The sequence below is a fragment of the Crocodylus siamensis genome, chromosome 1 (assembly GCF_052110815.1).
Source record: "Crocodylus siamensis isolate JL-2025a chromosome 1, ASM5211081v1, whole genome shotgun sequence".
In the NCBI taxonomy this organism is placed as follows: Eukaryota; Metazoa; Chordata; order Crocodylia; family Crocodylidae; genus Crocodylus; species Crocodylus siamensis.
In genome coordinates, this window is record NC_143395.1 from 85,134,490 (window position 1) to 85,150,879 (window position 16,390).

Genomic DNA, 16,390 nt, shown 5'->3' on the forward strand with positions numbered 1-16,390 from the left:
CAGGATTGTGGTGCCCTCCCTGTATGAGTCATGCAGGGAGTACTTGAGGGAGGAGCTGTACAAGGCAGGGTGCAGGTGGCCTTGCACTTCACCTCAGACATCTGGAGCAGCTGGGTGGAGATCATCCCTATCTTTCCCTCACAGGGCACTGGTGCCATTAGTCAGGCCATCAGTGGATTCTCCTTCAAGCCAAGATGATGGATGAGTCCTACACAGCAACAGAGATCATGGGGGCCATGAACAGCACGGTGCAGTGGTGGCTCATTGGGCAGGGCGAGCTCACCCATGGGTTCATGGTCACCAACAATGGGGCCAACATGGTCAAGGAGGTCCATGATGCCAACTTTGTTGGCATCTGCTGTGTGGCACACAGGTTCCACATCATAGTCAGAGACATCTTGGAGGGGGACAGGGCTGCTGGTGATGGCACTCCCAGAGCCGGACAGCTCATTTTGAAATGCAGGAAGGTGGCGGGTTACTTCTACCAATGGGGGCAAGATGCTGTGGGAAAACAGGCAGAGCTGACCATCCCACAACACAAAATTATCCAGGATGTGGAGACTCGGTGGAACTCTACACACCTGATGCTGGAAAGGCTGGTGGAGCAACAGAAGGTCATCCATGAGATGGCCTTGCTCTGGGAAATTAGGATCAGTGGCCCACTTAACAAAACTGAGTGAGATACCATCTCCCAGCCAATCCTTGAGGCCACCAAGACTGTCACTGCTGGTGATGCCCTCCTTAGCCAGGTGATCCCCATAATGAGGAAACTTGAGAACCAAATGCAGAAGTTCCAAAGGATCAATTTTCCTGGCTGGGGAAAGCCGCTGTCACCAGAGGTGCAGTCATTGGTGAAGTGGCTGAGGGAGGACATCAAGAAATGGCTGGATCTATTGTGGTCCAGTGTGGTCCATGTGCTGGCAGCCATGTGTGACCCAAGGCTGAAGGGGAGCATGTGCACCAGCAGAACCCTAGATCACTGGATGGAGGAGCTGATAAACAGAGTCCAGGAGGCAGAAGGGCACCAGCTGGGGGACATAGAAAAGGGGGATCCACTTTCCCATGCCAGCACTCCCAGCAGCAGCCAGTCTTCTCCACAACAGGTACTTCCAATGTGGGCCAAGGTCATGGCTTCAATAGTGGGGTCCAGAGGCACCAGAACCCAGCATCAGGCAGATGGCACTGAGGCCTTGATGGCTACCTATCTCACCAAACATGTGGAGCTGCTGGACTATGACTCCTTGGTCTATTCGGCAACCCACAGCCAGATGTGGCAGTATCTGGCCATGGTTGACCAGGAACACCTGTCCTGTCTGCTGACCAGTGTTCCAAGTAAGAACATGCTCAGCATTGCTTGGGATGTTGTGACACCCCACCATGCCTGCTTGGATCCTGGTTTGGTGGAGCAGCTGGTGTTCCTCAAGGTGAGCCTCCCCCTGCTGGGGTTCCCCAAGCTCCAGGTGCAGATAGAGTGAGTGCCACCCTCCTCAGTCCATCCTCACCTATTTCCTTTTTTCATTTTTTTTAAACCATTTAATGTCCCTCTCTCAGAGCTGGAGGTGGCACTCACTGCATCACCAGCCAGCAGGGGAAGAACATGTCCCTGCTGAGTTCCTGTGCCAGGATGAACTTGGAGGTATGGGCTGGGGCTATGGGTAAGGAGGAGGCCCCAGGTGCTGGTCATGACCTAAAACTGCACCCTGCCAGGTTTGGGAGGCCTGGTGGGACAGCCAGAGGTGCAGCAGCCCCCAGGAAATGGCAAGAATGAGGACCTCCCTGGTGAAAGGTGGGTAGGAGGCACCTTATAACCTCCAGCCATCACACATGTGCATGGTCCTGGCTGGGGAAAGCACATACCTGTGAAATCTTTGAGAGACCTGAGGCTTGATGGTTGCAGTGGAGTTGTAAGGTTGAGAACAGGGGCTACCATCCCTCCAGTTTTCATCCCGCTGCACCTTAACACGCACACACAGTCACACATCATGAGTTTTGCTTGTCAGTACCTTGAGATGCAATTTCCCAGAAACCCCTGCACTTATCTCCTTGAAACTCGGCACGTTTCATGGCCTTAGTAGGAGTTAGCATCCCTGCAAGCTTCATCTGAATCAGGCACGAAATAACAATTATAAGCAATTTTGTGATTCCCCATTATAGTCTATGGCCAATTTTCAAAACAGTTCCAAAATGGTTTCAGCCTAAAAGAAATAGGACAATGATTCAAAACATCTAAATAAATCAGTGTCCCTCTGAAATGTCAAATCTGAAATTAAACAAAGCACAGCCATTTCAGCCCTACGAAACACTGAAATGAAACACTGTCCCTCTGAAATGCTGAATCTGAAACAAAAATGAAACACAGGCATTTTGCACAACCCTACTGCCTAGTAAATTTAAACTGGCACAAATGCATGTATAGACATGCCCAATGAGTAGCTATCAATGTCTAGTTGGGAGGAGGTATCAAAAGAAGTTCCCCAGGGGTCTCTCCTGCATTTGGTATTAACATCTTTATTAATGACTTAGATGATGGGGCCAAGTGCACACTTAGCAATTTGCAGACAACACCAAGTTGGGTGGCATTGCAGATATTCCAGAGGGTAGGGCTAGGACCTAGAATGACTTGGATGGACTGAAAAAATGGTCTGCAATCAGATAATATTTGACAAGAACAAGTGCAGAGTCCTGTACTTATAGCAGAATAATTGCATGCACAAATACAGACTGGGGAATGACTGAATAGGCTGCAGTGCTGTAGAGAAGGACCTTGTGGTTACAGAGAACCATAAGATTAATATAAGCCAATAGTGTGCTCTTGTTGCAAAAAGCCAACAGTATACTGGGTTGTATTGACAGAACTGTCACTTGCAAATGAAGGGAAGGGATTTTTCTGCTCTATTCGGCACCTGGATGTGAAAGGGGAGGCAGGAGTCCCCCCCAGCATGGCCCAGACCCTGATCAGTGCACCCTGATACTTACCCCAGGAACAGGGATGGGCAGCAGCTGGAGAGAGACCCGAACACCGATGCTGACACAAAAGCAGGCTCAGCAGTTTCATAGCTGCTTGAGCCTATGTATCAGCGAGAGCTGGGGGCATGGCTCCCAACAGTGCGGGCTGCTCTAAAGGCAGCCAGGAATCCAGCTGAGCCAGTGCCACAAAGGGAGGAGCAGAACGCCAGCTAGAAGACTCCAGCTCTAGAGCTGGGAGGCTCCTGCCCCAGCCACCACAAGAAGGAGCTGGGCACCTGCTGGAGGACCCAGACAGGTGAGGCAGAGGGAAGCCCCAGAGGCCAACAGGAGCAAAGGAGCTCCACTGAGAGGCAGCAGCCTCAAGGAACGTCTCTGGGAAGCAGAGGGTCTCCAACCATGAGATGCCAGGGATGGGGACAGTTCCTCAGGCTCGCAGGCATCCCCAGAAGGCAGAACACATAGAATCACAAGCCCCCAGGAGGGGGAAGTAGACAGCACCAGCTGGAGGGACCAGAGCGACAGGACCACAGGTCAGCTGGGCCCCAGGGAAGTGATGCCAGAAGAGCTGGCAAGGGCTGGACACAGGGCAGTTGCCAGTACACACGGCTAGTAAGATAAAGGGGACAGACAAGTCCTCCCCAAGGAACTGAGGGCCCAGAGAGAGGGAACCTCGGGAGCCTGCCAGCAGAAGCTGGTCATTTTTAGTTGAGTTCTTCAGTTACAGTTTGACCCCAGATGGGGCAGGTTTAGTTTCTCAGGAGAGGGGAAGCTGACCCAGAGATGAGGGACAGACCCCTAAAGATTGACAACCAGGAAGACCTGACCCTATCAAGGCAGGCAGTGTGGGAAGAAGACCTGTGGGGAGCAGCATCTACCCAGGCTGAGGACATGGTAAGAGTGGGAAAAAGGGGCTGTTTGGAGCCCCACAAAGACACCCTCAGGGTTGAGACCCCTCCTGGTCCTCTAACAGGGAATTGCCTCCCCAACAACACCAAAGACGTGGCAGAAGAGAAAAGGGGCAGCACCCAGACCATCTAGGGGACACTAGAATAGAGTTTCACCCTGACATCACTGTGGGGGCAGGGCACCAACAAAGAGGTCCCCAAAGCTGTACAACAGCTACCAGAGACACTGCAGTACTGTGTCCACTTTGGGGCCCTAAACTTCAAGAAGAAAGGTGACAAACTGGGAAGTGCCCAGCACAGAGCAACAACAATTATTAGTAGACTTGGAGGTGAGACTTACAAAGAAAGACTGAAAGAACTGGGGTAGTTTAATCTGGAAAAAAGAAGACTGAAGGGGGGGGATTTGATAACAGTCTTCAAATACCTGAAAGATGATTATAAAGAGGATGGAGATGGACTTTTTTCTGTGACTGTAGGGGATGTGACCAGAAGAAATGGCCTCAAGCTGTGGCAGAGGAAATTTAGTACAAAAATTAGGAGGAACTTTCTGACTATGAGGGTAGTCAGGCATTGGAACATGCTGCCTAAACAAGTTGTGTAATCTCCATCCTTGGAATTTTTCAAAAGCATATTGGACAGACACTTGGCTAGGATGGTTTAGTCAAGGATGATTCTCCCTCGAGCAGGGGGCTGGACTAGATGACCTTGTGAGGTCCCTTGTAGTTCTACTTTCCTATGGAGCTATGATCTCATAGTTTAAAGAAGATTATATATCAAAAATCTTCTGTCATCATACATAACTTGGCCTATCAGCAACTTGCCTCATAACTTTCCCTTTTGATAAAGTAAAATTGAATTTCTTCATCTCTAACTGTAATGCAAGCCTTTTACATTCCACACTTGCAGCATTTTCCTGAACCCTGTCCAGCTTGTCAACACCTTATTAGCTGCATTAATAAACAAAAGGCTTAGGTATCAATCTTCAAACCAAGATTAAACTTCTTAAAAAAGAAAAAATAAAATGCCAATCTAGATTGACATTCTGTAAACTAACAGTGCTATCTACACTGTGAAAAAGACTGGATAGCACTTTCCCAAAAGTGGTTTACTTCACTATGAAGTTTTATTGAAATCTATGAGACCACTCATGGAGTAGGGTGCTAATCAACCAGGATTAATCTAGTTTATTTATGCCTGAGCATATGTGTGTAAGAGTTGAATGTGTGTTAGAGGTTACATAAGGACATACTAGTTCTTCCTACCATAGAAGAAACATGCACCTATTTAAAACAGTCTGAAAATGCTGAGTTGGCTCAAGAATCCTGAAATACTTTCACATAAATTCAAACAATCCAAAGCCTTGTTAAATCAAGATATTCTTTAAAGCTTGTAACCTTTCAAGCTTCGCACACTGTAGCAGAATGTGACTCAGTTCACCAAACAATTTTATTTTCCCTGGGGAGAACTTGTCCCTATAGGAAGTAACATAAACAATAAAATCGGTGGCACTTTTTCAGACCCTGAGAAAGCAAACCTGGCTCTGTGCTGCCTCCTCAGCACCACAGCCATCCCCCTCTCCTCATGTAACTTCCTTGGGAGCTTTTAACTTCCCCTAGGGTGAGCCAATCATCCCTGTCATCCCTGGCAGCTGGTCGCTGGTCCCATGCCATTAAGCAGGCAAGCTATTACCCTTTAATTCCCTGTAGCTTAGCTCCAGCCCCTGATCCATGTGCCCTGTTGGGTTAACTTCCACATGTCAAGCATTAAGTGAGTACTACTTGCATAAAGAATGAGAATTGTATTCAGACTCCACCTGGGCTACTCAGATTTTCTAAGGAATTCAACCTTTTTCTATTAGTAATTGCATTCAAACAAACAAAAAATGTCTAGTTTAATTTTTAATGAGGATAGATGTATCCCTGGAAGTGAATTGTTATACTTGTACAAACTGACAGGCACACTCCTTAGCCAGGAGCTGGCATGAATACTCCACTGATATTTAATCACAGAGCTAGGAAAGATAAGTGGGAATACGCATTAAGACAACAAAATTATAAATGACAATCAGAAGGCTTAAAGTTAGTATTTAAATTTTCTGTTTTAGAAAAATTCCCTAATTTTTAATTTACTGAATGTTGTCTCTAACAATTGTTTGTGGTTCAATTTTTTTTCCTAAATGAATAGTATTTCCCATTTTTATTGTGAAATAATAGTTTATGGAAAGGTGGCATATATATGGAATTAACTTTAAGAAAAGCAAGATCTGCATCTCCAAGAATGGAAATTCAGAAGCAAAGAGAGACATTCATTTGGCAGGTGCTGCACAGAACCAAATCTATTTTGTTTTTAAAATCAGGAATCCTTTTTATCATTCATTTGAAGCCATCCAGCTAGCACTGGTTCTTCCTTCATGGTACAGTGTTTTTAAATCCAAGTGGCTATTAGATACTGCAGGGTGAAATGTCTGTGCTGCTTGAAAAGCTCAGATTCAGTTCTGGCAGATATATGCAAAAGTATTAGTGGTTTGGGGTGGGCTGCCTGGCAAACTTTTGTCTTCATTATTGTCATCACAGAAGAATGAACAAAAGCATTACATTAACAAAAGCAATTTATGCAAACCATGGAAACTGATAGTACTACTCTATTTGACATTGGTTTGACATCAGAGTGGGTACTGTGTCCAGTTCTGGACACTGCATTTTAATAAGGATCTAGAGGAACTGGAGATGGCCCAGACACGAGTGACAAAGGTAATAAAAGGGATTAGAAAGAAAGCCATAAGAAGAAAGACTGAAGGAAGTAAGCATGATTAGCTTGGAGAAAAGGAGATTAAGGGCTGGGGGCATATTTGAAAATTTCTATTATCTGAAAGGCTGCCATAAAAGAAGATTGGGGATAAATGTTCTCCCTTCCCACAATGGGTAGGACATAAGGCAATGGTTTTAAAACTGCAGCAAAGCAGAACTAAGTTAAATCTCAGAAAAAAACCTGTAAGAACAACAGGGCAATGCAACAAGCTAATGCAGCAAGTTAATGGAAGTTGTGGAATCTCTTTCATTGGAGGTTCCCAAGAAAAGCCTAGATGAACATCCATCTGGGATGGTTCAGAAATAGTGAATCCTTCAGCTGTACAGGGATTTGAACTAGACAGCACCTGAATTCCCTTCCAACCCTATGATTCCATTATTAATCTTCCTGATGCCCACATCCATGAGAAGAGACAGGCTTCTCTTAGGCAGAGAGGGCCAACCTTTTTAGCAGGCATGCCACAAATTAACCCCATGTACATTCCCCTAGTACCACTCCCATCCCCTACCCCTACCCCTACTCCTACCCCCTTACTGCTCTGCTTTCTGCCTTGGGTTCCCTGACTGATCTGTTGCCACACATGCGATAGGTTGGCTACTCCTGTCTTAGGGCATGGACTGATGAATGAGAGACTGTGAGGTTAAAATCAGTCACAGATTACCATATGCCCATACTAGCTTCTATTTCACTGAGGGCTAATTTACCACAGGGTCGTTTTTGTTCGCTATGGGCAAAAGTCTGCACATAGGCACTTTCCACAGAACAGTGGGTGTTCAGTAAAACCCTGCATCCTTTTGTCTTTCAAGTAACTAGCTTATCTGCTTATACTCTTGCTTTTGCCAAGTCAGTGCTTAGTCTCATTATATGAAATAAATGTGACCAATAGGATGATCATCTTAGATGCAGCCTGGACATTTTTAAGGCAGATATTTTTAAGAGTGTGAGCCATTCAGGTTTGGGAAAACAGAAGAACCCCATTTTCTTTTTCTTTTACCCTGTCCCTGAACCTTCTAACAACAGGGGGAATACCTTCTCTGCACCAGGCCTACGGCTGGGGGATCCTGCCAGGGCTAGGGAACAGCCTTTGAGCCTGGAGGACCGAGGCAGCCCTGGACTAGGGGACTGTTATCCCGGGGGGTGACTGATAGGGTTTGGGCAGGCATGTGCTCACTAGCCAATCAAGGATGAGCCCTGCTTGGCTGCATTCCAGTACCTTGAAAATGGCCTCAGGCTGGGAGGCATGCTTTAGCACCCACTGGCTACTGGTATGAACCACTGCAGAGGTCTGACTGCCTTTCTGGTTTCAAAAGTGAATGTCTGTTCAATTGCTTATCACTTCAGTCTATGCAGTTTAGGCTAACGTGCAAAGTTTGAATCGATTCAGCCTGGGGCTTTTTGACTGTCTGTACTCAACCTTAGTGGAAAGGAAAGCAGGAAATGATAAGTACCATGGATTGAAAGAAGATTAAGTGATGTAAATGAGAAAGGTAATTTTTTTAAGACTGAGTTTACTCATGGGGATTGGACATAGATAAGCACCAAATTTTTATGCAGAGAATCTGGCCAAACATTTAGAAATAACATTTCAAGTCTGTATTTAAAACTTAAATGAGAAGAGTGAACAGCTAATAAGAAACAGTGTAGGCAGATAAAAGAAGTTCTTTGTGTAAATATTTTAAATACCAATATAGCTCATAAATGCAAATGAAGTTCAGTGCAGATAAGCACAGAATTATGAGTCTGAAAGCAAAGAATAAAAAGAAGAAGTATCTGTTTACTGGCAATCAGCTGCACTATAATGACCGAGAATGAGATCAGGGGAATTGTTGTAGACGAAATTCATAAAGCTTTCGGCCCAGTGAGAACCTGATGAAAACATACAAGTTGATAGGCTATACTAAACCACAGGGATATCACATGTAGTGTTTAAACCTTGTAAAAGGTTTGAGTAAAATGCAGCAAAGCAAGTAGATTAAAACCCAAAAAGAAGGATTCTCTCCTTTGAGTTTAGCTCTGACCCTGAACCTTCTTGATCACACCTCTCCTTGTTATTCTAATGTCCTTTTTTATTATTTCATTTTCTTTTAATGTTTTTAATCTGCCATATAACTTTATGAGTACTTGCACAAGAAAGGACAACTTCTCCTTCACAACCATGCCAGTCTGTCAGAATTCTGGAATACATAAAACCAGATCCTGCCTTTGAATGTCTAGTTGGGTCTACAGATAACCCGGAGCGGCAAGTGTAGAAACAAAAATAAACTTATCTTATTCTATAATGTGTAGTGGGACTGTAGCAGGGCACTAGGGTGCCTGCTACTGAATGGTAGTGAATGGGCTAAGCTGCCACTCAGCAGGGCAGCAGGTGAGAGTTACCATGGTAACAGAGTGGGTCAGCTGACCACCAGAGGGCAGGGCCTGGCCTTTATAAACAGAGAAGGCCAAGGCCAGAGCCAGTTCCCTCCTAGCAGCTGCAGGAGCAGGAGCTCGGCAGGCGAGCTGATCAGACAGAGTCCAGGGTTACAACCTGGCTGCCCTGACTGGCCGCATGATAAGATGGGGTCTGGTGAAGAGCTGAGTGAGTGTGGACTTTGGGTTACAAGCCAAGAGGCTTCTGGTGTTTGTGTTATAGCCATTTGGTTCATGGTTTAGTTATGGTTATACCAGAGGACCGGGTGAGGCTGTAGGGGAGTGAGGAGGCCTCACGGGGGCTCCCCAGTAGTTTGGGGGGTTCCTGGTGCCCATTAGGGGCACAGCGAGCGGTGTCAGGGTGGCACGGCATTTTGTGCCACAGTGGGCATGGTGAGAGAGCGCCGGAGAAGCGCTCAGCATGTGGGGTTGGGACCCCAGCCCGCAAGGGCGGTTGCCCAGTAGGGCGCATGACCCAGAGGAAGGGTCAGAGGGCCAGGCACGGCTACGGGCTACCTGAGCCCCGAGCGCGACAGGCGTGGTGCAGCGCGGGAAGCACGGCATAGGCCCCAAGAGGGCAAGGGAGCGTGAGAGGCGTGGTATAGGCCCGAGAGGGCAAGAAGCGCAGCATAGGCCCCGAGAGGGTGAAGGAATGCGGGAAGCGTGGCACAAGCACGAGAAGCACGACACAGGCCTCAGAGGGGGCGAGAAGTGCGGGAAGCGCAGTACAGGCCCAGAGAGGGCGGGAAGCCCAGAGGGGGTGAGAGGCCCCAGAGAGGACAAGAAGCCCCGGAGCCAAGGGGTAGTGAGGAGCCCTGGAGCCAGGGGGTAGTGAAGAGCCCCAGAGTTAGGGGGGTAGTGAGGAGCTCAGGGTGAAGAGGGGTGATGAGGAGCCCCAAGAGGGACAAGAGGTGGCAAGGGGCCCCGAAGGCAGACAACGGGCCGTGGCATAATAACATGGTCCAGGGCAGATTATACCAGCACCATCGGCGAGGCTTGGGCTACGGTGCAGGGGAGGAAAAGGAGCCGCAAACAGCGTCCCCCATCATCGGGGCGCACATGAATGGGCAGCTTCCCACTAATTCCAATTATCCATCGTTTATAAATAAGATCAAGGCATGGCAGGCGAGAGTAGGCGGGCAGGCGGCCCATTACAGGGGGGGCCAAGCCGCACGTCCAGAGAGGCTCTGAAAATGGCACCCCTGTCACAGGGACCCAGAGCCAAAGGGTCACACCAGGGTGGGGCTCAAGTGCCACACTCTCAACAGGTGTTTAGCCCCCTTATCTATATCCCACCTGCCATGACTTGTTGTTAATGAGAAGGCTATCAGGAGGTAGTACCTGGCTGTACTGGGGTACACTGAGATAAGTGTAGATCTTAGTGTCTGGGCATCTTCTGTGGGGCTCTGCCTCCCCTTGCACCACACCCCTTTCCACTTGGGTGTTCTTGTGATGCTATCAGGTAGGCACATGGTCCTCTAGACACCTGCCTTCATATGAAAAAAGAAAGATCCAATGTGGAAAAAAACAGAACAATCTGGGACTGACATGAGTTGGCTGTGCCCTGCTACTCTGGCAAGGGTTTACCACAAATGGTGTTTGTACCATATAAAAAGTAATAAAGCAATATAACATAAACAGTCATGTCCTTCATTAATTCATGGGCCTACCATCAGCCTTGAAGTATATGTCCACCTTCTTCTAAGGTTGCTAAGGCCCTTCAGGGCTTGCCCCCAGTCTGATCCTGATTCACAGGGCTGGCTTGTATCTGGCCAACCCCTATAAGTGATTACGAGCCACATGTTATATGAACTCCTGTTAAGCCTTGGCAGGTACCTGACTTCCTGTGTCTACAGGGTTTCAGATTCATAGATTGTAAGACCTTGGAAGATCATCATATGTATCCCCCTGCACCAAGCAGAAAAGGCAATTGGGGGTCAGGTGACCCCAGAAAGGTGACTGTCTAGTCTCCTCTTGAAGATTTTCAGGGTAGGGGATTGCACTACCGCTTTGGGGCAAAGCATCCACGCCAGAAGACAAGAGGGTGATCCAGGCTGACCTGGACAGGCTCAGCAAATGGGCAGATGAGAACCTGATGGTGTTTAACACCAAAAAATGCAAGGTTCTCCACCTTGGGAAGAAAAACCTGCAGCATCCTTATAGGCTTGGCAGTGCTACGCTGGCTAACACTACAGAAAAAAGAGATTTGCGGGTCATCATTGACTACAAGATGAACATGAGCCTTCAATGTGATGCTGCAGCTACTAAAGCGACCAAAACGCTGGCTTGCTTCCATAGATGCTTCTCAAGCAAACCCCGGGACATCATTTCCCCTTGTACTCGGCCTTGGTGAGGCCGCAGCTGGAGTACTGTGTCCAGTTTTGGGCTCCACAATTCAAAAAGGTTGTGGAGAAGCCTGAGAGAGTCCAGAGAAGAGCCACACACATGATCAGAGGTCAGGAAAACAGACCTTACGATGACAGGCTGAGAGCCATGGGGTTCATTAGCCTGGAAAAGCGCAGGCTCAGGGTTGATGTGATGGCCACCTATAAGTTTATCAGGGGTGACCACCAGGATCTGGGGAAATGTTTGTTCACCACAGCACCCCAAGGGATGACGAGGTTGAACGGTCATAAACTACTGCGAGACTGTTTCAGGCTGGACATAAGGAAGAATTTCTTTACTGTCCGAGCCCACAAGGTCTGGAATAGCCTGCCATCAGAGGTGGTTCAAGCACCTACATTGAACAACTTCAAGAGCAAATTGGATGCTTATCTTGCTGGGATCCTATGACCCCAGCTGACTTCCTGCCCTTTGGGCAGGTGGCTGGACACGATCTTCTGAGGTCCCTTCCAGCCCTAATGTCTATGAAATCTATGAAATCTTCTTATACAGTCTGGACACCCTGACTGTGAAGAAGTTTTTCCTAATGTTGAACCTGAATCAGTCTTCCAGAAGTTTGTGGCCATTACTCCTAGTGTTCCCCTCGGGTGCCCTGGTGAACAGTTGCTCACCAAGCCCTTGATGTACTCCCCTAGTGTAGCAGAAAGCTGCTACCAGGCCCCCTCTCAGCCTTCTTTTCTTCAGGCTAAAGAGTCCCAGATCCCTCAGCCTTTCCTCATGGTTTGCCATGCAAGACTCTGATCATATGGGTGGCTCTTCTTCGGACTCTCTTAAGCTTGTCCATGTCCTTGTTAAAGTGTGGTGCCCAGAACTGGATGCAGTACTCCAGCTGCAGTCTCATGGGTGCTAAGTAGAGTGGAAGAATCACCTCCTTGGTTTTGCTGGAGATGCATCGATTGATGCATGCCAAAGTATTATTTGCCCTACTGGCTACAGCATCGCACTGCCGGCTCATATACATACTGTGGTCTATTATTACCCCCAGGTCCCTTTCATTCATGGTGCTAGTCAGGTTGGTGCTCTCTTGTGTACAGGTGGTGAGTTACCTGGTCATAGAATGAGATGAGGTTGGTAAGGCAAGACCTGCCTGTGATGAAGCCACGCTGGCTGTCATTCAGAATCTTTCCTGCTGTAAGCTTATCACAGATAGACTCCTCGATGAACTTTTCTAGGATTTTCCCTATGATGGAAGTTAGGCTGATTGGCCTGGAGTTACCAGGTCCTCCCTCCTGCCCTTCTTGTGAATGGGTACAATATTGGCCCTCTTCCAGTTCTCAGAGACTTTTCCAGAGCACCACAAGTTGTGGAAGAGTCTCACTAGGGGTTCCGCAATGACTTTGGCCGGCTCCTTCAGTGCTCTCGGATAAAGATCATCCAGTCCCAATGACTTGTATATGTCTAATTTTTTTAATTGGTCATATACCAATTCTGCAGCGATAGTAGGAAGGTGCTCATCCCATACTCTACCTGGCGTTGTTTTCCCCTTGTTCCAGTGAAAGACCGAAACAAAGTAGTCATTCAGGAGTTCAGATTTCTCCTGGGTGTCAGTAACCAGCTCTCCTGAGTTGTTGAGCAGTGGCTCCACACTCCCATTTGTTTTCTTCCTGTTCTCTATGTATATAAAGAAGGACTTCTTGTTGTTCTTGATTCCCGTTGCTAATCTAACTTCGGTCACTGCTTTGTCCTTGATTCCCATTGCTAATCTAAGTTCAGTCACCGCTTTAGCCTTTCTTATCTGTTCCCTGCAAATGTGGTTGTCAGGTTCCTGTCATGAGAGCAAAGGTCGGGTTAGCCTCCAGTGGGGCATCCTCAGCTTCGTGGAGAGATGCAGTGCAGCCCTCATGTGCCCTCCTGCTGCTGCTGGGAGTACAGAGCCCCTGCTGGGCTCATCATTGCCTGCAGCTGTGGCTCCTGGGTTTTAGGTAGGTTAGGCATTCCAGCTGCCTTTTCTCAGCCCTGCCCAGGCTCAGGGCCTGTGTGGAGCCCTGCATCCTACTCCCAGCCCTGCCCAGCGGACAGGCACACAAGGAGTGCAGTGTTTCCCTGCCCTGCCAGGGAGCAAGCATGCAGGGAGGGTGTGCTGCCTGCCTGCAGGCTGACTGTTTGCCATCAGGACAGCCTGGCATCCTGCTGCCTGCAAAGCACACTGGCAGCCATCATCCCAGTAAGTGCAGGGCCAGGACGATTCCTACTACCTATGGCAATGCTCAAAGTGTCCATGATCAAACCCACAGAAAGGCAGGACTTACCTCAAAGAACTCACTAACTTTCAAAGCCCCAGCACAAGTCAAGAAAGGGATATAGCAGACAAGCAGAAGTGTTCTAGCAAGGGTGGCTTGTTTTGTTTAGAATGAGAAAACATATTCTATAAATTATATAGTTGACTCATTTATTGTAGGTGTCACAGTTTAAGTGGGATTTAATTCAACACGAGGAAACTTAGTTTAATATTTTCAAGTTATCAGAAAGGTAGATACATATCAACCCTAAAGAGAGACTTTAGTTTATGGTTGATTCCAAGCTGTTTCGGATGCAGCAGGACTGCTGATAATATGTATTAGGCCCCCTGAGCATAGCCATTATGTTAACTTACAAGAGTAATAATAATGATCACAATGCTGATGAAAGCTTCTGCCAGATGCTTTGCCCCAGTGAAGCTGCTTTGCACTGCTTCATTACCCTAAAAACTGCCTAAAACCAAGTTCAAGTGAATGGCTAGAGATTCCCAGGTAACCAGATCTTTTTCATCCACTGTGCATAGGACACCTGCCTGGAAAGCACAGAAAACAAAGCAGTACAAACTGTGCTTCAGGAATCCTTGATAGGTATAATAGCACCTTGGGAGATTTTGGAGCTCTTACAAGCTGGTATTATTTAGACCCTTAAGCTGCTCTAGTTTACTTTCTAAAACAAGTTGTTCCCTAGTAGCCATCATATAGCAGTACAAAGGTTGAATGTTATCACCTTGGCTCCTCCTTGAGTCCTATTCTGTATCCAAGAATCAGGTAGGCTTAGGACCTATTCTTACCTCCAAGATGCACTATTGCCCATGATTTGGTCATCTTTTCTAATTAGCATCAAAGAAAAATATTGTTGGAAGGGACCTCAGGTGGTCACAAAGCGCAACTGTCTGTTCAACGTAGAGTCATCTCTGTCTAAATACACTGTGAGTCCACTGATGCAAAGCAGTCTTAAATCCAAAGGACCTCCTTTTTTGAAATGTAATTCCTATAGCATTACCTTCGCTCTCAACTGCCAGCATGATTTGGGCCCACCTGCACCCCCAAAATCCCCAAAAGCCTCATGTCATTGATGTGCAGCATAGGTTAGAAAATCTTGAGGATCAAGAATGGAAAAGGGCTCTGTTTTGCTCCACATCCCAGCTGTGCTTTAATGCTCCTCAGCCACAGTTCAGCCTCTGGCCTCTCTGACTTTGTGACTCTTTCAACCTGAAGAGAAACAGTGGGTTATGATAAAACCTGACTACGCAAAAATATGCTTCTGGCTGCTTCAGCTGGTAGATAAATTCAGAAACCTTTTTTGCCAAGCTCCATGAAAGTGTCACAAGGTCTCATTTTATCTCTGCTTCCTGGATTTATTGCAGGAGTGCCCTCTCCCACCTTCCACTCCATCAGCATTCCCATTATCAACCTCCCCTTTTTCAAAGCTGATTTCAACTCATCTCTTAATTTGCATGAACCTGAAACTTGGCACACAAATCCTGAGCCCAGATGTGATTTTAAAAAATGGCTAGCAGCAGTTTTGCAGCTTTTGATTTACAGATACAGAAAGACTATAAAATTCACACTTTGCAGATATTTTCCAGTTCTTTAGAGCACACATGACTGAGGCTTGAAAAATAAAGCTTTCCTGGCTATGATGGTCTTATTTGTTTGAAAACTTGAGTATTTTATCTTAAAACTCATTTTCAGGATATGCAGAGTTTTAAAATTTACTGGGGGCTAAAAATCCCATGTGCAAAAAAAAAAAAAAAAGGAAGGGAGGAACATTGCTGAGATGCTGCATGTCATATGGAAAGCCAGGAAGAAACGGCTCTGGAGGACACAAAAGTTCTGCCCTCCATGAAATACAAAGACTGGACTAGGGCTGTGCGAATTTGCCGGCTGTTTCGAGTCAACATGGTTTGACTCATTTCAAGCTTGAAATAGTGAAACTGAATTGAAATGAAGGGCTTTGAAATAGCCTCAAAACAAAATGAGAATAGTCAAAACATTTCAAAACTTTCAAAACATTTCGAGGTTTGAAGCAGGCAGCACTGAGGTGGTAAAAGACAGGGGAAAACCAAGGCTGTGCTCCTAGCAGCAGCCAGGAGCACAGCCCTAGCTCTACCCATCTCCCACTGCTGAGCTGTAGGACACCAATAACAGCACAGGGAAAGGAACTGAGCCCCAGGCTCAGTTCCTCTCCTCAGCACTAGATTGGGCTGGGGAAAAGAACTCACCCCAGCTGGGCTGACTTCCTATCCCCAGCACTAGCCGAGGCCTACAGTGCATGGGATGGTGCATGGGGCCAACAGCCAGGAGAGCCCCAAAGCAGCTGAAAGCTCTCAGCAGAAGGAGGAGACGGTTCATCCCAGAAGATGGGTGCAGCCTCATCAGTCCCCAGAGGAGTCATGAGTTGCCTAGGAAGGGATTTCCACAGGGCAGGTGAGTTGTTTTCCCCTGGCAAGCAGCTGGGTATTTAAGTTGGTCAAAGGGGCAGCTGGGGTATCTGGGAATTCATAATCCTCTCCTCATCTGGGGCCCCCCTTTTCCTGGGGTGTTGATGCAGTTTTATTATAGCTTATTACTTTTCCTTCCTTTCCGCCTGAACTCTGCACCTCAAGCTTTGTAACCTCTGTGCCCTATTAGAGTGTAAGACTGTGTAACATTTATTGT